This window comes from Rhinoderma darwinii, chromosome 1 (genome assembly GCF_050947455.1).
Source record: "Rhinoderma darwinii isolate aRhiDar2 chromosome 1, aRhiDar2.hap1, whole genome shotgun sequence".
Classification (NCBI taxonomy): domain Eukaryota; kingdom Metazoa; phylum Chordata; class Amphibia; order Anura; family Rhinodermatidae; genus Rhinoderma; species Rhinoderma darwinii.
In genome coordinates this window covers 656,086,868-656,113,822 of record NC_134687.1, presented here as the reverse complement: position 1 = coordinate 656,113,822, position 26,955 = coordinate 656,086,868, and the positions used below count along the sequence as shown (strand labels likewise).

Here is a 26,955-nt window from a genome sequence, read left to right as displayed (position 1 = left end):
GTGCAGATACTATACTGTGTTTTAATTCTTGAGTGCTCTTGACCAAACAGTATTTTTCCTTCTTCTAACAGTATACCCATGAATCTGAGGGAAGATTCTATTGACTCTTTCTCCCATTTTCTTAAGAGCTCGGGTGATCTAATCCTCACTGCTGGTGTTAGGGAGATTCTCAAGCCCCTAGGAATGATTTGATTTTTTATATAGGTCTCCAGAGTCTGGATTTCCCACCACGATCTTATATGGTCTTTGTAAATTTTTGTTAACTGACGAAATGAGGCAGTGATACTCATATTCTGAGTAGAGGGTGCAATCTCATTCTCTGAGAAAACCTCCTTTGCATCATGAATCCACTTGTCTGTATTTATATCCCCATGTAAGAAACCCTGCCATCTCCAGTGAAAGATACATTTTATAAATGATTAGATTGTGCACATTGATAGAATTGTTTACGTTCCATTAATTTCTAGATTTACTGCCTGAATAGAACAATTTTTGCCCCTATTTGGAATATCTTTAGTGCCATTAAGTTAGATCTTACTAATCAAGGGCTATGTCCCTGGTCCACCCCTAAAGCTGGCTATTTATTATGTATGTGATTCTAATGCTCCTATATATATATAGCTTGCTATGGTAGGCGCCAATGTAGTGACCTCTTCATTTGTAGATATGTTAAATCGACTGTACTGTATTTCCACCGTGCATGTACATAAGCTTTTAGGTATCCATGGCTACTGTGGACGCTATGCGTCCGAGATATCTGTGCGAGAATTAGGCTCGCCGTGACCCCGACACGTCATGACTAACGCATTCTACTCGGGCAGCGGGCCCTATGTTAGACTGCAGTATGTGGTCATTCTCTTGCTAACCGACTAGCGTTGATCTGTGTAGCAGGCAACGATTTGTAATGCTCTTAAGCAGTGATCTCTCATCTGTATTTGTGTTCAAATCCATAGTACTGTATCCCCGTAATGTTTTGATATCCGCTTTTGGATTTCCAAGGTTACCAGGGACGCTTAGCGTCCGTAATGTCTCTTATTGGCTGCTTAAACAAGGGGGCTCGCCGCAACACTGACAGGTCATGATTGACGTGTTTGACTCAGATTGGCGGCTTGCCGCAAGTACGTCAGCAGAGGAGGAGGGCTTAAGCCTGGTAAAAAACCTCTCCGGCTCGTGTGCGGCCATGGTATCCGAGTCGTGCACGAGCCGGGAGGCTGAATCAGCACAAAACCGTGCGAGCCGGCAGTAACAATTGAAACAATAATAATCCCTGATTATGTACCACATGTATCAGTGGTGTAGAAACACGTTGGATTAGCGAAATATTCATTCAGCAAGTGGTTTTCAGCGATTATACAATAAGAGGAGAGGCTGGTCTTAGAATGGACAATCTACATCACTGCCAATAGACCTTTCTCTGCTGCTGACCATTGGACTGAGCCTGTTGTAATTTGGCTTTAAGAGCCCATTTTTAGTAATCATTGAATAAAATTTATTTTAATCGTTCTATTCAGGCAGTAAATCTTCACATGACTGGGCTGTAAATCTACAGGGGTTTACACTGTTTCGGAAAGACCGGACAAATAGGAAAGGTGGTGGCGTATGTCTGTATGTGAGAAGTGATACGAAGGCGGTGGTGTATGTCTGTATGTGAGAAGTGATATGAAGGCAGGTGGTGTATGTCTGTATGTGAGGAGTGATATGAAGGTGGTGGTGTATGTCTGTATATGAGGAGTGATATGAAGGTGGTGGTGTATGTCTGTATATGAGGAGTGATATGAAGGTGGTGGTGTATGTCTTTATGTGCAAAGTGATATGAAGGGGAGTGTGAAAGACATTAGAGGGTGAAGATTGTGGGAGGTTAAAACCTTGTGGGTGGAATTACAAAGGGAGGTAAACACTGAAAAAATTACTTTTGGTGTATTCTATAGACCCCAATATAACGGAGGAGATGGAAGTTCAGCTATATAAACAGATGGAGCGGGCTGCACAGGCGGGTACTGTAGTGATAATGGGAGATTTTAATTACCGGGATATTAATTGGTGTCATGGTTCAGCTTCAACTGCAAAGGGGAGACATTTCCTCAACCTGTTGCAGGAAAATTTTATGGGCCAGTTTGTGGAAGACCCGACTAGAGGTGAAGCTCTGTTGGATCTGGTCATTTCTAATAATGCAGAGCTTGTTGGGAATGTCAATGTTCATGAAAACCTCGGTAACAGTGATCATAACATAGTTATATTTTACATATACTGTAAAAAACAAACACAGGCTGGGAGGGCAAAAACACTTAATTTTAAAAAGGCCAATTTCCCCAGGATGAGGGATACAAATCAGGACATAGACTGGGAAGAACTAATGTTAAATAATGGTACAAATTATGAATGGGAGATTTTAAAATCTACTGGGTAATTATAGTGCAAAATTTATTCCTATAGGTAACAAGTATAAACGACTAGAATTAAACCCCACATGGCTTACACCGTCTGTAAAAAGGGCAATACATGACAAAAAAAAGGGCATTTGAAAAATACAAATCTGAGGGTACAGCTGTAGCCTTTGTAAATTATAAAGAGCTTAATAAAATTTGTAAAAAGGTAATAAAATCAGCAAAAATACAAAATGAAAGGCGGGTGGCCAAGAATAGTAAAACAAATCCTAAAAAATTCTTCAAGTATACAAATGCAAAAAAGCCAAGGTCTGAACATGTAGGACGCCTAGATAGTGGCAATGGGGAGTTTGTCACAGGGGATCAAAAGAAGGCAGAGTTACTAAATGGGTTCTTCAGCTCTGTATATACAACAGAAGAGCAGCTGATGTAGCCGGTACCAGTGCTGTTAATATATCAGTTGATATACTGAATTGGATGAATGTAGATATGGTTGTAATGTCCGTGGCTGCGGGCTGTCAGCTCCAACCTCCCCCTGACAGCCGCAGCCAAGAGTCGGCAAGCGCTGGCCCCAGCCTCTTCCTCAGGAGATGCCAGCGCTCGCGTCCACTCACCTCAGCCGGAACCCGTAGGGTGCGCGCGCACGCTCGTGCCCGCTCTTAAAGGGGCAGCGTGTGCACCGGACTTCGTGGATAAACTTTGATGCATGAGTACCCTGGACTATAAGAGGGGTCCAGCCCCATAGTTCTATGCCTGAGTGTTGTTGTGTTCCCTAGTTTGTCTATGTGATGGCCTCCTAGTGTGTTCCTGTTCCAGTCCCTGTCCCTGTACCTATACTTGTTTCCAGTTCCTGTTCCTAGCATTTCATTCAATCCTGCTGTATCCACGTCTGACCTGCTTCACCTAGCCTGACATCCACTGCTACCTAGTCCCAGCCGAACCTGCTCTGCTGCTGTCTGCGCTGCCACAGGTACCTATAGAACTATAGACATTCACCTGCTCCCTGTTGGCCAGCTGCCTTACTGCCAAGGCGGTATGGCCCAGTGGGTCCACAGACAATTCATGACAATGGTCCAAGCTAAATGAAACAAAATAAATGTACACAAGGCCCCGGGACCAGATGGGTTACACCCTAGAGTTCCAAAAAAGCTTAGTTCAGTTATTTCTGTCCCCCTATTCATAATATTTAGAGATTCTCTAGTGACTGGTATAGTGCCAAGGGACTGGCGCAGGGCAAATGTGGTGCTTATTTTCAAAAAGGGCTCTAGGTCTTGCCCGGGTAACTATAGACCAGTAAGCTTAACATCCATTATGGGGAAAATGTTTTCTAGGGGCTATTGAGGGGCTATATACAGAATGATGTGACAAAAAATAGGATTATAAGTGACAGCCAGCACGGTTTTACTAAGGACAGAAGTTGTCAAACCAACCTGATTTGTTTTTATGAGTCGGTGAGCAGTAGCCTAGACAGAGGGGCCACTGTGGATATAGTGTTTTTATAAAGAGGTGAGCAGAAGCCTAGACAGAGGGCCCGCTGTGGATATAGTGTTTTTGGACTTTGCAAAGGCATTTGACACTGTCCCTCAGACGTCTAATGCGTAAATTAAGGACTATAGGTTTAGAAAGTATTGTTTGTTATTGGATTGAGAATTGGCTCAAGGACCTTATCCAGAGAGTTGTGGTCAATGATTCCTACTCTGAATGGTCCCCGGTTGTAAGTGGTGTACTCCAGGGTTCAGTGCTGGGACCACTATTATTCAACTTATTTATTAATGATATAGAGGATGGGATTAATAGCACTATTTCTATTTTTGCAGACGACATCAAGCTATGTAGTAACGTTCAGTCTATGGATGATGTTCGTAAATTGCAAGCGGATTTAACCCCTTCCCGATCCTGGACGTACTATTAGGTCATGGTAGCTGTATCGTTTGCGCTCCATGACCTAATAGTACGTCACGGGAGTAACGGCCATTTCGGCCGTCTTCCCAACACATGCAGGAGCTGTGACAGCTGCTGTCTTGTACAGCAGTTGCCGCAGCCCCTTCAGCGGGGACCGATCACTGTGTCCCCGCTGATTAACCCCTTAAAAGTCGCGTTCAATAGCGATCGCTGCTTTTTAGGGGTTAAACCCCCATCGATGGCCCGCTACACGACAGCGGCCGGCGATGGTGGCTATGGTAACCGGACACATAACAATGGCGTCCGGATATGCCATCGACGGAAGCCTAGTGGGTCCTGACAAAGTCAGGACCCACTATGCTTGCTGTCAGTGAGTAGCTGACAGCTCTAATACACTGCACTACGTGTGTAGTTCAGTGTATTACAATAGCGATTAGGGCCTCCTGCCGTCAAGTCCCCTAGTGGGACAAAGTAAAAAAGTAAAAAGAAAAAGTAAAAAAAAGTTGTGTAAAAATAAGAAAATAAAAGTTTTAAAAGTAAAATCCCCCTTTTTCCCTGATCAGTCCTTTATTATTAATAAAAATAGATAAACAAATAAACTATACATAATTGGTGTTGCTGCGTCCGTAACGGCCTGAACTCCGAAATTATTTTGTTATTTATCCCGCGCAGTGAACGCCATAAAAGAAAATAACAATAAGCCATACCAGAATAAAAAATGTTTGGTCACTTCACCTCCCCAAAAATGGAATAAAAAGAGATCAAAAAGTTGCATGTACCTAAAAATGGTACTGATCGAAACTACAGTTCGTTACGCAAAAAACAAGTCCTCGCTTGGCTTTCTTGATGGAAAAATATAAACGTTCTGGCTCTTAGAATATGGCAACACAAAAAGAAAATAATTTTTTACAAAAAGTTTTTTATTGTGCAAACGCCATAAGACATAAAAAAAAAAACTATAAACATCTGGTATCGGCATAATCGTATCACCCCGCAGAATAAAGTGAATATGTCAATTATAGCGCACGGTGAACGCTGTAAACAAAAAAATATGGAATAAAAAACAATGGTAGAATTGCAGTTTTTTAGTCACCACGCCACTTAAAAATAGAATAAAAACTGATCAAAAAGCCGCATGCACCCCAAGAAAACTACAATGAATTCCTCAAGGTGTCTAGTATCCAAAATAGGGTCACTTTTGGGGGGTTTCCACTGTTTTGGCACCACAAGACCTCTTCAAACCGGCCATGGTGCCTAATAAAAAGGAGGCCTCAAAATCCACTAGGTGCTCATTTTATTCTGAGGCCGGTGCTTCAGTCCATTACCGCACTAGGGCCACATGTGGGATATTTCTCAAAACTGAACAACCTGGGCAATAAATATTGAGTTGCGGTTCTCTGGTAAAACCTTCTGTTTTACAGGAAAAAAATTGAATAAAAAGGATTGTCTGACAAAAAACTGAAATATGTAAATTTCACCTCTACTTTGCTCAAAATTCCTGTGAAACACCTAAAGGGTCAATAAACTTTCTGAATGCTGTTGTGAATACTTTGAGAGGTCCAGTTTCTAAAATGGGGTGTTTCATAGGGGTGTCTAATATATAGACCCCTCAAAGCAACTACAGAACTGAACTGGAACTTGAAAAAAAATAAATTAGGCAATACTTCGCTTCTTACATTATACTGAAAATGAGCAGTGCCCACCCCGAGATGACCCCAGTTTTAACAGTTTGTATAAACGGAGACCCCTATTAGACCATTTCAGCGCCCGGTTTTCCCAAGCATACACCCCCGAGAAGTGTATTTCTATTGATGAGTCCTTGGTAGATTTTAAAGGGAGACTTCAATTCCGCTAGTACCTGCCGAGTAAGAGGGCAAGCAGTGGCGTAACTACCGCCGTAGCAGCTGCTATGGGGCCCACGTCATGAGGGGGCAAGTGTCTCCCGCCGGCACGGGCCCCCACCATGGCCAGAGGCTCCGCTAGCAGTCGCTATGGCTGCTACAGCGGGACGCCACTGAACACTACGGCAGAGCAGGGAGGTATCTCCCCGCTCTGCCATTAAACAAAAGACATGTATCCCCTATCCACAGGATAAGGGATACATGTGTGATCGCTGGCAGCGATAGGGAGAACGGGGGACTGAAAGTCCCCCAATGTTCTCCATCACAAACCTCGGACTTCCGGCGTCTGTATCGGCAGCTCCGTAGAAATGAATGGAGCGCCAGTCGTGCTTGTGCGCTTGCGCGACCAGCACTCCTTTCATTTTTATTGAGCTGTGCAGACGCCGGAAGTCAGAGGTTAGTCATGGAGAACTTCAGGGGACTTTCAGTCCCCCGTTCTCCCTATCAATGCCAGCGATCGCACATGTATCCCCTATCCTGTGGATAGGGGATGCATGTTATTTGTAAGACACAACAACACTGTAGGTCGCAATTTTATGGGGGGTTGGGGACGCTGTATGGCGTTCCCTGCCACGGGGGGGGGGCGCTGTATGGCGTTCCCTGCCACGGGGGGGGGCGCTGTATGGCGTTCCCTGCAGGGGGGGGCGCTGTATGGCGTTCCCTGCAGGGGGGCGGGCGCTGTATGGCGTTCCCTGCAGGGGGGCGGGCGCTGTATGGCGTTCCCTGCAGGGGGGCGGGCGCTGTATGGCGTTCCCTGCAGGGGGGCGGGCGCTGTATGGCGTTCCCTGCAGGGGGGCGGGCGCTGTATGGCGTTCCCTGCAGGGGGGCGGGCGCTGTATGGCGTTCCCTGCAGGGGGGCGGGCGCTGTATGGCGTTCCCTGCAGGGGGGCGGGCGCTGTATGGCGTTCCCTGCAGGGGGGCGGGCGCTGTATGGCGTTCCCTGCAGGGGGGAGGGCGCTGTATGGCGTTCCCTGCAGGGGGGCGGGCGCTGTATGGCGTTCCCTGCAGGGGGCGGGCGCTGTATGGCGTTCCCTGCAGGGGGGCGGGCGCTGTATGGCGTTCCCTGCAGGGGGGCGGGCGCTGTATGGCGTTCCCTGCAGGGGGGCGGGCGCTGTATGGCGTTCCCTGCAGGGGGGCGGGCGCTGTATGGCGTTCCCTGCAGGGGGGGCGGGCGCTGTATGGCGTTCCCTGCAGGGGGGCGGGCGCTGTATGGCGTTCCCTGCAGGGGGGCGGGCGCTGTATGGCTTTCCCTGCAGGGGGGCGGGCGCTGTATGGCGTTCCCTGCATGGGGGTGAGCGCTGTATGGCGTTCCCTGCAGGGGGGGGCGCTGTATGGCGTTTCCTGCAGGGGGGGCGCTGTATGGCGTTCCCTGCAGGGGGGGGGGCGCTGTATGGCGTTCCCTGCAGGTGGGGGCACTGTATTGCGTTCCCTGCAGGGGGGGGGGCGCTGTATGGCGTTCCCTGCAAGCGGGGCGCTGTATGGCGTTCCATGCAGGGGGGGGGCGCTGTATGGCGTTCCATGCAGGGGGGGCGCTGTATGGCGTTCCATGCAGGGGGGGCGCTGTATGGCGTTCCCTGCAGTGGGGGCTGTATGGCGTTCTCTACAGTGGGGGCTGTATGGCGTTCGCGCCATACAGCCCCCCTGTAGAGAACGCCATACAGTCCCCCCTGTAGATAACGCCATACAGTCCCCCCTGTAGATAACGCCATACAGTCCCCCCTGTAGATAACGCCATACAGTCCCCCCTGTAGATAACGCCATACAGTCCCCCCTGTAGATAACGCCATACAGTCCCCCCTGTAGATAACGCCATACAGTCCCCCCTGTAGATAACGCCATACAGTCCCCCCTGTAGATAACGCCATACAGTCCCCCTGTAGATAACGCCATACAGTCCCCCTGTAGATAACGCCATACAGTCCCCCTCTGTAGATATCTACAAAGGGGGCTGTATGGCGTTATCTACAGGGGGGGCTGTAAAAAAGGCACTATCTACAAGGGGGGGGGGGGTTGTGTGACACCCAGGGGAGGGGGGGCCCCAGTCAAAAGTTTGCTATGGAGCCCAGGCTTTCCTAGTTACGCCCCTGAGGGCAAGGTATGGCGTGAAGATGTATAAGCTGTGCGAGAGTGCATCAGAGTATACCTACAAATTTAGGATATATGAAGAGAAGGACAGCAGTATTCAGCCCCCAGAATGCCCCCCCTTACTGGGAGTTAATGCAAAAATTGTGTGGGATTTGGTGCACCCACTGCTGGACCAGGGCTACCACCTCTACCTGGATACCTCTACCTGCAAGAAGAAATCTGAGAGATCTCCTTAAGACTCTGATTGTCAAACACTCAGAAGGGGTGAGAGCAGGGCACAATCTAGCAGCAACATATTGTGTGTCAAGTACAAGAGAGTAATCCTTGCATTGACAACAATACATGGCCACACCAGTACCCATGCCCCTGTATGAGGTACCAGTACAGAGACCCCAAACCAGACTGCATCCTGGACTACAATAGGTACATGGGAGGGGTGGACTTGTCAGATCAAGTCCTAAAGCCCTATAGCACCATGCGGTGTGGTATAAGAAGCTGGCCGTGCACATCATTATCAAGAACCTAATCCTTAGGGACCAACAAGGGGACACCCAGTACTTCTGGAAGCGAGGCCACACGCATCGTACCAGGGCAACACTTTCCAGAAGAAGTTCCCCAAACTGACAAGAAGGGAAAAAGTCAAAAGAGGTGCAAAGTCTGCTATAAGAGGGGGATAAGGGAGGACACAATATATCAATGTGACACGTGTCCCGAAAAACCAGGGCTCTATATGAAAGTGTTTTAATATGTATCATACATCCCTTAGATTTTTAATATACGCTGATGCACTCCGCACAGCTTATCCCCCTCATCTTTCCCTTCTGAGCCCTGCTGTGTGCCCAGGCAGGTGATAACAGCCACATGTAGAGTATTGCCGTACCCAGGAGAACCCACATTACAGTTTATTGTGTGTAGGTCTCCGGTGGCGCATGCTGGGCACAATATATTGGACACTGAAGTGGCATAGATATATAGAAAATTGCAAATCCCACACTGCACCATCTGCTGCGCATTATCTTTTACACAATACCTTTGGGGTCAAAATGCTCACTGCACCTCTAGATGACACTGTGCGGTCAAAATGGTAACAACAACAACCATAAATTAATTCCTTGAGGGGTGTAGTTTCCAAAATGGGGTCACTTTTGGGGGATTCCTACTGTTCTGGCAACTTCAAACCTGGCATACTGCCTAAAATATATTCTAATAAAAAAAAGAGGCCCCAAAATGCACTAGGCGCTTCTTTGCTTCTGGGGCTTGTGTTTTAGTCCACGAGAACACTAGAGCCACATATGGGAAATTTCTAAAAACTGCAGAATCTGGACAATACATATTTAGTTGTGTTTCTCTGGTAAAACCTTCTGTATTACGGAAAAAAAATGGAATAAAATTGAAATTCAGCAAGAAAAATGAAATTTGCAAATTTCACCTCCACTTTGCTTTAATTCCTGTGAAATGCCTGAAGGGTTAAAAAACTTTCTAAATGCTGTTTTGAATACTTTGAGGGGTCTAGTTTTTAAAATGGGGTGTTTTATGGGGGTTTATAATACATAGGCCCCTGAAAGCCACTTCAGAACTGAAGAGGTACCTTAAAAAAAAGGCTATTTACATTTTCTTAAAAATATGAGAAATTGCTGTTTATGTTCTAAGTCTTGTAACGTCCAAGAAAAATAAAAAAATGTTCAAAAAACGATGCCATTCTAAAGTAGACATATGGGAAATTTGAACCTGTAACTATTTTGGGGGGTATAACCATCTGTTTTACAAGCCGATACATTTAAATTGAGAAAAATCCTATTATTTTTTCCAAATTTTCTCTAAAATTTGCAATTTTTCACAAGTATACACTGAATATATCGAACAAATTTTACTACTAACATAAGGCCCAATGTGTCACAAGCAAATAAGCTTAGAATCGCTTGGTTAGGTTTAAGCATTCAGAAGTTATTACCACATAAAGTGAAATATGTCAGATTTCAAAAATGGGTTCTGAGCCATAAGGCCAAAACAAGGCTGCATCCTTAAAGGGTTAAACAAACTGAGTGTTTGGGCGTCCACTTGGCAAATGAGGTTTAATGTAGATAAAAGTAAAGTTATGCACCTGGGTACAAACAACCTGCATGCATCATATGTCCTAGAGGGAGCTATCATGGGGGAGTCACTTGTTGAGAAGGATCTGGGTGTACTTGTAAATCATAAACTAAATAACAGCATGCAATGTCAATCAGCTGCTTCAAAGGCCAGCAGGATATTGTCGTGTATTAAAAGAGGCATGGACTCGCGGGACAGGGATGTAATATTACCACTTTACAAAGCATTAGTGAGGCCTCATCTAGAATATGCAGTTCAGTTCTGGGCTCCAGTTCATAGAAAGGATGCCCTGGAGTTGGAAAAAATACAAAGAAGAGCAACGAAGCTAATAAGGGGCATGGAGAATCTAAGTTATGAGGAAAGATTAAAAGAATTAAACCTATTTAGCCTTGAAAAGAGACGACTAAGGGGGACATGAATAACTTATATAAATATATTAATGGCATATACAAAAAATATGGTGAAATCCTGTTCCATGTAAAACCCCCTCAAAAAGAAAGGGGGCACTCCCTCCGTCTGGAAAAAGAAAGGTTCAAGCTGCAGAGGCGACAAGCCTTCTTTACTGTGAGAACTGTGAATCTATGGAATAGCCTACCGCAGGAGCTGTCACAGCAGGGACAGTAGATGGCTTTAAAAAAGGGTTAGATAATTTCCTAGAACAAAAAAATATAAGCTCCTATGTGTAGAAATTTTTAACTTCCCCTTTCCCTTCCCTTGGTTGAACTTGATGGACATGTGTCTTTTTTCAACCATACAAACTATGTAATAAACATAACTGGAATCACCGCAAGGACCCAAAACCCAAACCTGAGGGGAAATACATGAGAGATTGGTGATGGCATTATCTTATTAGTTGTGGCCTTATTGATTATATAGTTTGAGGATTATAATCTCTGTAATTTAATATGAGAAAAATGGGGATTTGTAATGGATGGTCAATTTGCTTATGTTCTCCGTATTAAATGACATTGTGAATTGTCAAGTAGGATGCTGGATTATATTCCATCTGTAGTGACCTTCTCCCACCCCCCCCCCCCCGTTCTATTTCAGAAATATGTAATCTTTGAATGTTCTTTGCATAACCTTGACATAGCTAGCAATTAGCAGTCTGGACATAAAGTTATCACATTTGCAACTATTTCTCTTTATCCCAGCATTAACATATGTATGTGAATATAACTCCGCCATTTAGAAGAACAAGCTATTGTATTCTTGCAAGTGAAATAGTCCAGCTGCAAACCTGACGTCAGCATCTAATGAAGAATTATAATTTTATATTTGAAATGTATTGTATGTCTGTGATTGGCTCAATATGAAATATTCTCATGGTATGCTATTGTCTGAATCACAGCAAGGCCGGATTCACACGAGCGTGTGCGTTTTGCAAAAGGCACTTGACAGCTCCGTGTGTCAGCCCCGTATGATGCGCGGCTGCGTGCTTTTCGCTCAGCCGCCATCATTATGACACTCCATTTGGATGTTTGTAAACAGAAAAGCACGTGGTGCTTTTCTGTTTTCATTCATCCTTTTCACAGCTGTTGCGCGAATCACGCTTGTCCCACGGAAGTGCTTCCGTGTGGCATGCGTGATTTTCACGCACCCATTGACTTCAATGGGTGCGTGCTGCGCGAAATACGCCCAAAGAACGGACATGTTGTGACATTTTCGCAGTGGACTCACGCTGCGGAGAAATCACGCAACGGTCTGCACTGCCCCATAGACTAATATAGGTCCGTGCGACGCGCGTGAAAATCACGCGCGTTGCATGGACGTATATCCCGCTCGTCTGAATAAGCCCTTATTGTCACATTGCCTCTGATTGATTTACCTCAAGCCTACACACCTTTTCAATGATATTATTGTAATTATTTTTGACAATAAACTTCAGAGAAGTTTTTTTGAGCATACAAGCAATGTCTGCGTTTCTTACTTCTCTCCGATATAATCTATGATCTGGATAAATCTCCTGCAATGAGTGTCGGTTGATACACTCGTCTAAATTTCGGTCTAATATATTTTGAGCCATGACTTCCGCAACAGTTTGAATAATTACAATATAGCATTATCTACCCGCACGGTGAACACAGTATTAAAAAACACTACAATTGCTGTTTATTGGTCGCTCTAAGAAAACAAAATTAAAAAGGTAGTAAAAAGTTATCAAAAACTTTTGCTCGTCCCACAAAATATAATCCCTCACCTCTGAAGTTATAGTTCTGAGTAGACTGAGAGGGAAAAACTGAAATTAAAAATGGCCTGGTTGTTAAGGGGTTAAATCCCTGCTCAGTCTGGGTGTAGGATTCCAGTGGGCAGGGTCACTCAATGATTGACAGCTCTGTGTATACACACTAAGGCCAGATTCACACGAGCGTGTGCATTTTGCGCACGCAAAAAATGTGGCGTTTTGCGCACGCAAAAGGTACATAACAGCTCCGTGTGTCATCACCATATGATGCGCGGCTGTGTGATTTTCATGCAGCCGCCATCATTATGACACTCTGTATGTTTGTAAATAGAAAAGCACGTGGTGCTTTTCTGTTTTCATTCATAGTTTCTACTGCTGTTGCGTGAACCACGCGCATCACACGGAAAATCTTCCGTGTGCTGTGTGTGATTTTCACGCACCCATTGACTTCAATGGGTGCGTGATGCGTGAAAAACGCACAAATATAGGACATATCGTGAGTTTTACGCAGCGGATACACGCTGCGTGAAAATCACGGACTGTCTGAACGGCCCCATTGACTAACATAGGTCCGTGCGAGGCGCGTGAAAATCACGCGCGTTGCAAGGATGTATTATACGTTAGTCTGAATAAGCCCTTATACAGGGGTGACTGATAACAGACAGAACACCCGATCAAAGCTGCTCTCTACCTATCATGCTGCAATCGCTGAAGGACCTGTGATAATGATCACGTGACATGAGGGGGTGTGGCTCCTGTGCCATGTGGAGAAGTGATGATTTCAGTCTGGATAACAGCCTGGACATGTTGGGAGTTGTAGTTCTCTCCTCTTATATCTCCTCCCAGTAATGTACTGTTATATCCCATAATAACAGTCTGGACATGCTGGGGGTTGTTGTTCTCTCCTCTTATACCTCCTCCCTGTAATGTCATCATATATTACATAACAGTCTGGACATGCTGGGAGTTGTAGTTCTCTCCTCTTATACCTCTCCCTGTAATGTACTCTGATATCCCATAACAGCCTGGACATGCTGGAAATTGTAGTACACTCCTCTTATACCTCTACCCTGTAATGTTCTTGGATATCCCATAATAACAGTCTGGACATGCTGGGAGTTGTAGTTCTCTCCTCTTATACCTCTACCCTGTAATGCCCTCTGAAATCCCATAACAACAGGGTGGACATTCTGGGAGTTGTAGTTCTCTCCTCTTATAACCCTTCTTGTAATGTTTTCGGATATCCCATAATAACTGTCTGGACATGCTGGGAGTTGTAATCCTCTCCTCTAATTCCTCCCCCCTGTAATGCCCTCTGATATCACATAACAGTCTAGACATTCTGAGAGTTGTAGTCCTCTCCTCTTATATCTCATCCATGTAATGTGCTCTGATATATAATAATAGCCTGGACATGCTGGGAGTTGCAGTCCTCTCCTCTTATACCTCCTCCCTGTAATGTCCTCTGATATACCATAATAACAACCTGGATATGCTGGGAGTTGTAGTTATCTCCTCTTATACCCCCCTCCCTGTAATGTCCTCTGATATCCTATAATAACAGCCTGGACCTGCTGTGAGTTGTAGTCTTCTATTCTTATACTTCCTCCCTCTAACGTCCTCTGGTATCACATAATAACAGCCTGGACATGCTGGGAGTTGTAGTCCTCTCCTCTTACACCTTCTCCCTGTAATGTCCTCTGATATCACATAATAACAGCCTGGACATGCTGGGAGTTGTAGTTCTCTCCTCTTATACTTCCTCCCTCTAATGTCCTCTGATATAACATAATAAGTCTGGACATGCTGGGAGTTGTAGTCCTCTCCTCTCATACTCCTCCCTGTAATGGCTCCACATACCTGAGTCACTCCCGGCCCGTCTCTCTGCTGTCCGTGCTGCACACGCCGGTTACTCTGGATATTCGATGCTGCTGCTCATAATAATGGGACCCGACCGTGTAGATTGTCACATGATTTATCTTCAGATTCTTAGTCACGTGCTCAGAGTTTGTGGTCGTCCATTTCCGGGACAGAGGAACAAAGATCAGACAGAAAGTTACACAAGTCAAAGAACTTCAACTGTAAAAACTGTTTAAAGACACAGAGAAAAAAAAATTGAGGACAAATCAAAGGCTTCCATCTCAGAGTAGAGGATGGGATATCAGAGGACATAACAGGAGGAGGTATAAGTGGAGAGAACTACAACTCCCAGCATGTCCAGACTGTTATTATGGGATATCAGATGACATTACAGGAGGAGGTATAAGAGGAGAGAACTACAACTACCAGCATGTCCAGACTGTTATTATGTGACATCAGAGGACATTACAGGGAGGGGGTATAAGAGAGAACCACAACTCCCAGCATGTCCAGACTGTTATTATAGGATATCAGAGGACATTACAGGAGGAGGTATAAGAGGAATGCACTACAACTCCCAGCATCTCCAGGCTGCTATTATGTGATATCAGAGGACATTACAGAGAGGAGCTATGAGGAGAGTACTACAACTCCTAGCATGTCCAGACTGTTATTATGTGATAACAGAGGATATTACAGGGAGGAGGTATAAGAGGAGAGAACTACAACTCCCAGCATGTCCAGACTGTTATTATGTGATATCAGAGGACATTACAGGAGGAGGTATAAGAGGAGAGAACTACAACTCCCAGCATGTCCAGACTGTTATTATGGGATATCAGATGACATTACAGGAGGAGGTATAAGTGGAGAGAACTACAAGTCCCAGCATGTCCAGACTGTTATTATGTGACATCAGAGGACATTACAGGGAGGGGGTATAAGAGAGAACCACAACTCCCAGCATGTCCAGACTGTTATTATAGGATATCAGAGGACATTACAGGAGGAGGTATAAGAGGAATGCACTACAACTCCCAGCATCTCCAGGCTGCTATTATGTGATATCAGAGGACATTACAGAGAGGAGCTATGAGGAGAGTACTACAACTCCTAGCATGTCCAGACTGTTATTATGTGATAACAGAGGATATTACAGGGAGGAGGTATAAGAGGAGAGGACTACAACTCCCAGCTTGTCTAGACTGTTATTATGAGATATCCGAGAGAATTACAGGTAGGGGTATAACAGGAGAGAACTACAACTCCCAGCATGTCCAGTCTGTTATTATAAAATATCAGAGGACATTAAAGGGAGGAGGAATAAGAGAAGACTACAATTCCCAGCATGTCCAGACAGTTATCCAGATTGAAATCATCTCTTCTCCACACAGCACAGGAGCCCCGCCCACTCACAGAGCTCCGCCCCCTCATGTCACGTGATCATCATCTCTTCTCCACACAGCACAGGAGCCCCGCCCACTCACAGAGCTCCGCCCTCTCATGTCACGTGATCATTATCACAGGTCTTTCAGCTATTGCCGTGTTAGAGGTAGACAGCAGCGATGGTGGGGTGTTCTCTCTGTTATCAGCATGTAGCGAAGATTTCAGATCGCACTAGGTTGTTGATGGGTGGATAGATAGGGGCACAACCCTCTGTACCGTGAGAATATATAACGCACAACAATCGGAGTAAATTTCAAAAGGAAAATGTATTTCATGTCAGTGCACGTGACCGTATCCTGATCGATTGTTCCCCTACTGAGATACTGTGCTAAGATCTTTTAGATTTTTTGTGCAATGCGACATCATGATGAATAGGTGTATATACTGTACTGTTACTTAATTGCCTTTGTATTTCTTCTACATAGTCAACCTTATCAATAATAACCAGAGCCCCACCCTTATCGGCTGGTTGTTTATCCTCAACAGCTGAGTAGAGTGCCTATCTAGATGATCTAGATTGGATTGGCTTTTATATTGACCAGTGACACAGAAGAGAGAGGCCGGATTATGACGACAAGGTCACAGGTACGACTGCTAACACTGAAAATACAATGATAAGCATCTCATCCAAATCGTTGTGTCCAGTCCAACTCAGCCTCCTCCAGAAAGGCCTATCCTTTCCCCTTTCATATAGGTATGACCTATTCCAGCTGGACATGGACCTGAATCGATTTTTCAGGATTTTAAGATTTCGGGTTAATTTCTCAGAGAAGGGGGAAACCCGAAGACCGGATGATGTGACTGTACCTGCCGCGGCTATATCTACTATGGCCCCGAACATCACATCCAAATCGTTGGGCCTCAGGAACAAAAGCATGTTCTCTCCGCCCAAGACTTCCCCTCCGCTGGAGACCTCTATCAAATTGGTCCATAGAGACATTAACAATTAATCGTGGTCAATATAAAAGCCAATCCAATCTAGATGGACAGACACTCTCCTTAGTTGTTGAATACAAACAACTACTGATCAACCATCCGATAAGGGTGGGCAGGGGCAGATTGGTCATGTACTTCTCAGTACCATCAGGCTCAAGGAGGACACCACCCTCTCGAGACATACCCACGAGCACCATGGGGGTAATTCAGGGCTGCTTAAATTCTGGGGGGTTACCCAGATTAAAATGGGCCCCAGAGCAGGTAACCTTGACCGCAGACTCCTACAGGAGGAAGCGCGGTGGATTTACCGCCTTAATACCATGTCCCCCAGGGGTCTTAATGAGGGTTTCACTTTTAGTGCCTTCCTATGAGCCTCTTTGGACCTATTCTGTCATCAGTAAAATATAGTGGATACTTTATTGACACTGTTCCTTCTACTTTATACTTTGAAGTTTCCTTCCCTGCCATATCCTCTCCAAGGTATCGAAATATTTTGGTGATTATTCTTCTGACCCCACACATGTAGTGTTAGGGTCTTCTATATATGTTTATCCTATCTATCCTTATGACAAGTACTACACAATTATGGCGACATACTTATAATTATTTATATAGGGGACGGTACTTACTGCCCCTCTATTTATGAATGGACTCACCTCTCTTGATGTGGACCTCCCTTATGATGCCGCACTAGGTGGATCTTTTGCATTATACTTTTTATAAGTTGATGCATTCCTGTCATCTTGGTGGCGTGGTGATGGGGGTTTTTTGTTATTCATTATATGTGTCATCTTTCGTCCGATTTACAAAAAAAAGTTGATCTGCGCATGCGCCAATGAGCCGTGCACCTTCATGCATGCCTCATTTATCTCCGACTTGGTTTACTACATATATACTAAATGTAAAATCACCCGTTTGCGTCAGTGCTTTTATTTCCATTCACTTCTGTATTTCACTTACTTTTTGTTTCTGAGTACATACACTGTCAGTTGCGCTTGCGCCGCCTCTGCCGTTATTTGATGGAATTTGCTATTCCTTTTCTGAGTCATTGTAAATTAGATCTGCGCATGCGCCGTTTGGCGCCGCTATACTTGGCATGACACACACAGACTAAGTTCGATTTTGTGCCTCCGCGCCTGCGCCCTAGCCCTTGTGCTATTGGTCAACCTCATACTGTTTTCCATTTGTTGTTTCTCCCTCTCCACGCTACGGACATGTCTCCTTTGACAGGACTGGCTGTCCCGCTGACACACACCCCCACTAAACGTCAGCTACTGGCCCATATCAGGAGCTTCCGTCTCGCCGCGTCGCCATTAGCCCCGTGTACCCCTGAGGACGCTACTCTGTAGCGAAACATGTCGGGGGGGCTTTCAAATTTCTTTTAATTCCTACCACTGACCGGTTTCACTTTGCTATCTATTTAGTTGACTATTGTCAAGCAATCTAACTTACTACACTTGTCAATGCGTACCTTATCGGTAGCTACCTTATGCCTGCACCACAGGCAAAATATTGTCATCCGGTCCTCTGGTAGTGAGAATTTTAAATTTGTGTGTGTGGTCGTCTTGCTATAAGTAGCTAATAAAGATTTACTTTTAATTTATTCTGTTGGGTAGTTGGGAAATTAGGCTTGTCGCCTGAGGGCGACACTCTCTCCTCCTGCAATTCATATATGTATGTGTATCTGTAGGTATATGTATGTGTGTGTATATTTGAGTGGGTGTGTATATATGTGTGCATGTGTGTGTGTATGTATATATATATATATATATATATATATATATATATATATACATACACATATACATATAGAGTGTGTGTGTGTATATATATATATATATATATATATACACACACACACACACATGAGTGTGTGCATATGTACGAGTGTTTTTGTATATCTGTGCGTGTGTATATAAGTATGTTTGTATATATATATATATATATATATATATATATATATATATATATATACATATACAGTGAAGGAAATAAGTATTTGATCCCTTGCTGATTTTGTAAGTTTGCCCACTGTCAAAGTCATGAACAGTCTAGAATTTTTAGGCAAGGTTAATTTTACCAGTGAGAGATAGATTATATAAAAAAAAAGAAAGAAAATCACATAGTCAAAATGATATATATTTATTTGCATTGTGCACAGAGAAATAAGTATGTGACCCCCTCCCAACCATTAAGAGTTCAGCCTCCTCCAGACCAGTTACACGCTCCAAATCAACTTGGTGCCTGCATTATAGACAGCTCTTACATGGTCACCTGTATAAAAGACTCCTGTCCACAGACTCAATTAATCAGTCTGACTCTAACCTCTACAACATGGGCAAGACCAAAGAGCTTTCTAAGGATGTCAGGGACAAGATCATAGACCTGCACAAGGCTGGAATGGGCTACAAAACCATAAGTAAGAAGCTGGGTGAGAAGGAGACAACTGTTGGTGCAATAGTAAGAAAATGGAAGACATACAAAATAACTGTCAATCGACATCGATCTGGGGCTCCATGCAAAATCTCACCTCGTGGGGTATCCTTGATCCTGAGAAAGGTGAGAGCTCAGCCGAAAACTACACGGGGCAACTTGTTAATGATCTCAAGGCAGCTGGGACCACAGTCACCAAGAAAACCATTGGTAACACATTACGCCGTAATGGATTAAAATCCTGCAGTGCCCGCAAGGTCCCCCTGCTCAAGAAGGCACATGTACAGGCCCGTCTGAAGTTTACAAATGAACATCTGGATGATTCTGAGAGTGATTGGGAGAAGGTGCTGTGGTCAGATGAGACTAAAATTGAGCTCTTTGGCATTAACTCAACTCGCCGTGTTTGGAGGAAGAGAAATGCTGCCTATGACCCAAAGAACACCATCCCCACTGTCAAGCATGGAGGTGGAAACATTATGTTTTGGGGGTGTTTCTCTGCTAAGGGCACAGGACTACTTCACCGCATCAATGGGAGAATGGATGGAGCCATGTACCGTCAAATCCTGAGTGACAACCTCCTTCCCTCCACCAGGACATTAAAAATGGCTCGTGGCTGGGTCTTCCAGCACGACAATGACCCGAAACATACAGCCAAGGCAACAAAGGAGTGGCTCAAAAAGAAGCACATTAAGGTCATGGAGTGGCCTAGCCAGTCTCCAGACCTTAATCCCATTGAAAACTTATGGAGGGAGCTGAAGATCCGAGTTGCCAAGCGACAGCCTCGAAATCTTAATGATTTACAGCTGATCTGCAAAGAGGAGTGGGCCAAAATTCCATCTAACATGTGTGCAAACCTCATCATCAACTACAAAAAAGTCTGACTGCTGTGCTTGCCAACAAGGGTTTTGCCACCAAGTATTAAGTCTTGTTTGCCAAAGGGATCAAATACTTATTTCTCTGTGCACAATGCAAATAAATATATATAATTTTGACAATGTGATTTATTTTTCTATTTTTATATATAATCTATCTCTCACTGGTAAAATTAACCTAGCCTAAAAATTCTAGACTGTTCATGTCTTTGACAGTGGGCAAACTTACAAAATCAGCAAGGGATCAAATACTTATTTCCTTCACTGTATATATATATATATATATATATATATATATATATACACATATATACACACACACAATATATACAGATGTAGTAGTCACATGATAGTGGTGGTGATATGACATGTTACATGTGGAGTTACTGTAATATATGATGTATAAAATATAATATAGTTGCAGGCGCAGCAGTCACATAATGGCGGTGGTGAGATCACGTGTTACATGTGGAGTTACTGTAATATATGATGTACAGAATGTCACGTACGGTTCGTGGACCCACTGGGCCGTACCACCTTGGTGGTATGGCAGCTGGCCAACAGGGAGCACGTCACAGTCTATAGTTCGTATAGGGTACCTGTGGCAGCTCGGACAGAAGCAAGGCAGGCTCGGCTGGGACTAGGCATTAGGTAGACGTCAGGCATGGATTAGCAGAACAGGCGTAGAATACAGCACAGCACAACTACAGCTCAGCACGGCACTTCACCAGGATAGCACGTGATACAGGAAACAGGATACAGTAGCAGGGAACACTGGGAACTGGAAAACACTAGGAGACCATTTGCTTAGACAAACTAGGATACGACAAACAACGCTCAGGCAAGGATCAGAAGGGCAGAGGCCTTCTTATAGTTCAGGAAATCATGTGAGTTGATCATGATTGTTTTCATGTGCGCACGCTGGCCCTTTAAGAGCGGGCACGAGCGTGCGCACGCACCCTACGGTACACAGCGGACCGGGGCGGAAGTGAGCGCTGGCGTCTACTAGGAAGGCGCAGTAGTCACATGATGGCGGTGGTGTGATGATGTGTTACATGTGGAGTTACTGCAATATATGATGTATAGAATATAATATAATAGTTACAGGCGCAGTAGTCACATGATGGTGGTGGTGAGATGACGTGTTACATGTGGAGTTACTGCAATATATGATGTATAGAATATAATATAATAGTTACAGGCGCAGTAGTCACATGATGATGGTGGTGAGATGACGTCTTACATGTGGAGTTACTGTAATATATGATGTATAGAATATAATATAATAGTTACAGGTGCAGTAGTCACATGATGGTGGTGGTGAGATGACGTGTTACATGTGGAGTTACTGTAATATATGATGTATAGAATATAATATAATAGTTACAGGCGCAGTAGTCACATGATGGTGGTGGTGAGATGACGTGTTACATGTGGAGTTACTGTAATATATGATGTATAGAATATAATATAATAGTTACAGGCTCAGTAGTCACATGATGGCGGTGGTGAGATGACGTGTTACATGTGGAGTTACTGTAATATATGATGTATAGAATATAATATAATAGTTACAGGCGCAGTAGTCACATGATGGCGGTGGTGAGATGATGTGTTACATGTGGAGTTACTGTAATATATGATGTATAGAATATAATATAATAGTTACAGGCACAGTAGTCACATGATGGTGGTGGTGAGATGACGTGTTACATGTGGAGGTTACTGTAATATATGATGTATAGAATATAATATAATAGTTACAGGCGCAGTAGTCACATGATGGCGGTGGTGAGATGACGTGTTACATGTGGAGTTACTGTAATATATAATGTATAGAATATAATATAATAGTTACAGGCGCAGTAGTCACATGATGGCGGTGGTGAGATGACGTGTTACATGTGGAGTTACTGTAATATATGATGTATAGAATATAATATAATAGTTACAGGCGCAGTAGTCACATGATGGTGGTGGTGAGATGACATGTTACATGTGGAGTTACTGTAATATATGATGTATAGAATATAATATAATAGTTACAGGCGCAGTAGTCACATGATGGCGGTGGTGAGATGATGTGTTACATGTGGAGTTACTGTAATATATGATGTATATAATATAATATAATAGTTACAGGTGCAGTAGTCACATGATGGTGGTGGTGAGATGATGTGTTACATGTGGAGTTACTGTAATATATGATGTATATAATATAATATAATAGTTACAGGTGCAGTAGTCACATGATGGTGGTGGTGAGATGACGTGTTACATGTGGAGTTACTGTAATATATGATGTATAGAATATAATATAATAGTTACAGGAGCAGTAGTCACATGATGGTGGTGGTGAGATGACGTGTTACATGTGGAGTTACTGTAATATATGATGTATAGAATATAATATAATAGTTACAGGCGCAGTAGTCACATGATGGCGGTGGTGAGATGACATGTTACATGTGGAGTTACTGTAATATATGATGTATAGAATATAATATAATAGTTACAGGCGCAGTAGTCACATGATGGTGGTGGTGAGATGACGTGTTACATGTGGAGTTACTGTAATATATGATGTATAGAATATAATAGTTACAGGCGCAGTAGTCACATGATGGTGGTGGTGAGATGATGTGTTACATGTGGAGTTACTGTAATATGATGTATAGAATATAATATAATAGTTACAGGCGCAGTAGTCACATGATGGAGGTGGTGAGATGACGTGTTACATGTGGAGTTACTGTAATATATGATGTATAGAATATAATATAATAGTTACAGGCTCAGTAGTCACATGATGATGGTGGTGAGATGACATGTTACATGTGGAGTTACTGTAATATATGATGTATAGAATATAATAGTTACAGGTGCAGTAGTCACATGATTGTGGTGGTGAGATGACGTGTTACATGTGGAGTTACTGTAATATATGATGTATAGAATATAATATAATAGTTACAGGCTCAGTAGTCACATGATGATGGTGGTGAGATGACATGTTACATGTGGAGTTACTGTAATATATGATGTATAGAATATAATATAATAGTTACAGGTGCAGTAGTCACATGATGGTGGTGGTGAGATGACGTGTTACATGTGGAGTTACTGTAATATATGATGTATAGAATATAATATAATTGTTACAGGCGCAGTAGTCACATGATGGTGGTGGTGAGATGACGTGTTACATGTGGAGTTACTATAATATATGATGTATAGAATATAATATAATAGTTACAGGTGCAGTAGTCACATGATGGCGGTGGTGAGATGACGTGTTACATGTGGAGTTACTGTAATATATGATGTATAGAATATAATATAATAGTTACAGGTGCAGTAGTCACATGATGGCGGTGGTGAGATGACGTGTTACATGTGGAGTTACTGTAATATATGATGTATAGAATATAATATAATTGTTACAGGCTCAGTAGTCACATGATGGTGGTGGTGAGATGATGTGTTACATGTGGAGTTACTGTAATATATGATGTATAGAATATAATATAATAGTTACAGGCGCAGTAGTCACATGATGGAGGTGGTGAGATGACGTGTTACATGTGGAGTTACTGTAATATATGATGTATAGAATATAATATAATAGTTACAGGTGCAGTAGTCACATGATGGCGGTGGTGAGATGACGTGTTACATGTGGAGTTACTGTAATATATGATGTATAGAATATAATATAATAGTTACAGGCACAGTAGTCACATGATGGTGGTGGTGAGATGACGTGTTACATGTGGAGTTACTGTAATATATGATGTATAGAATATAATATAATAGTTACAGGCGCAGTAGTTACATGATGGAGGTGGTGAGATGATGTTACATGTGGAGTTACTGTAATATATGATGTATAGAATATAATATAATAGTTACAGGTGCAGTAGTCACATGATGGCGGTGGTGAGATGACATGTTACATGTGGAGTTACTGTAATATATGATGTATAGAATATAATATAATAGTTACAGGTGCAGTAGTCACATGATGGTGGTGGTGAGATGACGTGTTACATGTGGAGTTACTGTAATATATGATGTATAGAATATAATATAATAGTTACAGGCACAGTAGTCACATGATGGCGGTGGTGAGATGACGTGTTACATGTGGAGTTACTGTAATATATGATGTATAGAATATAATATAATAGTTACAGGTGCAGTAGTCACATGATGGCGGTGGTGAGATGACGTGTTACATGTGGAGTTACTGTAATATATGATGTATATAATATAATAGTTACAGGTGCAGTAGTCACATGATGGAGGTGGTGAGATGACGTGTTACATGTGGAGTTACTGTAATATATGATGTATAGAATATAATATAATAGTTACAGGCGCAGTAGTCACATGATGGCGGTGGTGAGATGACGTGTTACATGTGGAGTTACTGTAATATATGATGTATAGAATATAATAGTTACAGGCGCAGTAGTCACATGATGGTGGTGGTGAGATGATGTGTTACATGTGGAGTTACTGTAATATATGATGTATAGAATATAATATAATAGTTACAGGTGCAGTAGTCACATGATGGCGGTGGTGAGATGATGTGTTACATGTGGAGTTACTGTAATATATGATGTATAGAATATAATATAATAGTTACAGGTGCAGTAGTCACATGATGGTGGTGGTGAGATGACGTGTTACATGTGGAGTTACTGTAATATATGATGTATAGAATATAATATAATAGTTACAGGCGCAGTAGTCACATGATGGTGGTGGTGAGATGACGTGTTACATGTGGAGTTACTGTAATATATGATGTATAGAATATAATATAATCGTTACAGGCGCAGTAGTCACATGATGGTGGTGGTGAGATGACGTGTTACATGTGGAGTTACTGTAATATATGATGTATAGAATATAATAGTTACAGGCGCAGTAGTCACATGATGGCGGTGGTGAGATGACGTGTTACATGTGGAGTTACTGTAATATATGATGTATAGAATATAATATAATAGTTACAGGCGCAGTAGTCACATGATGGTGGTGGTGAGATGACGTGTTACATGTGGAGTTACTGTAATATATGATGTATAGAATATAATATAATCGTTACAGGCGCAGTAGTCACATGATCGGGCTGGTGAGATGACATGTTACATGTGGAGTTACTGTAATATATGATGTATAGAATATAATATAATAGTTACAGGCGCAGTAGTCACATGATGGTGGTGGTGAGATGTCGTGTTACATGTGGAGTTACTGTAATATATGATGTATAGAATATAATATAATAGTTACAGGCGCAGTAGTCACATGATGGTGGTGGTGAGATGACGTGTTACATGTGGAGTTACTGTAATATATGATGTATAGAATATAATATAATAGTTACAGGTGCAGTAGTCACATGATGGTGGTGGTGAGATGACATGTTACATGTGGAGTTACTGTAATATATGATGTATAGAATATAATATAATAGTTACAGGCGCAGTAGTCACATGATGGTGGTGGTGAGATGACGTGTTACATGTGGAGTTACTGTAATATATGATGTATAGAATATAATATAATAGTTACAGGAGCAGTAGTCACATGATGGTGGTGGTGATATGACATGTTACATGTGGAGTTACTGTAATATATGATGTATAGAATATAATATAATAGTTACAGGCGCAGTAGTCACATGATGGTGGTGGTGAGATGACATGTTACATGTGGAGTTACTGTAATATATGATGTATAGAATATAATATAATAGTTACAGGTGCAGTAGTCACATGATGATGGTGGTGAGATGATGTGTTACATGTGGAGTTACTGTAATATATGATGTATAGAATATAATATAATAGTTACAGGCGCAGTAGTCACATGATGGTGGTGGTGAGATGACGTGTTACATGTGGAGTTACTGTAATATATGATGTATAGAATATAATATAATAGTTACAGGCGCAGTAGTCACATGATGGTGGTGGTGAGATGACGTGTTACATGTGGAGTTACTGTAATATATGATGTATAGAATATAATATAATAGTTACAGGCGCAGTAGTCACATGATGGTGGTGGTGAGATGACGTGTTACATGTGGAGTTACTGTAATATATGATGTATAGAATATAATATAATAGTTACAGGTGCAGTAGTCACATGATGGCGGTGGTGAGATGACGTGTTACATGTGGAGTTACTGTAATATATGATGTATAGAATATAATATAATCGTTACAGGCGCAGTAGTCACATGATCGGGCTGGTGAGATGACGTGTTACATGTGGAGTTACTGTAATATATGATGTATAGAATATAATATAATAGTTACAGGCGCAGTAGTTACATGATGGTGGTGGTGAGATGACGTGTTACATGTGGAGTTACTGTAATATATGATGTATAGAATATAATATAATAGTTACAGGCGCAGTAGTCACATGATGGTGGTGGTGAGATGACGTGTTACATGTGGAGTTACTGTAATATATGATGTATAGAATATAATATAATAGTTACAGGCGCAGTAGTCACATGATGGTGGTGGTGAGATGACATGTTACATGTGGAGTTACTGTAATATATGATGTATAGAATATAATATAATAGTTACAGGTGCAGTAGTCACATGATGGCGGTGGTGAGATGACGTGTTACATGTGGAGTTACTGTAATATATGATGTATAGAATATAATATAATAGTTACAGGTGCAGTAGTCACATGATGGTGGTGGTGAGATGACGTGTTACATGTGGAGTTACTGTAATATATGATGTATAGAATATAATATAATAGTTACAGGTGCAGTAGTCACATGATGGTGGTGGTGAGATGACGTGTTACATGTG

The 26,955-nt window shown here is 42.8% G+C and overlaps 1 protein-coding gene across 1 annotated transcript in view; it reads right to left on the bottom strand.

Annotated features, from left to right (window-relative positions):
* The window catches only part of LOC142663940 (uncharacterized), a 39,542-nt gene extending 25,028 nt beyond the window's left edge, over window positions 1–14,514 (bottom strand). The window contains exon 1 of the mRNA XM_075842794.1: window positions 14,409–14,514. The gene's annotated coding sequence lies outside the window, so the exon portion shown is untranslated. The remainder of the gene's footprint in view (window positions 1–14,408) is intronic.
* Between the last annotated feature and the right edge of the window lie 12,441 nt (window positions 14,515–26,955).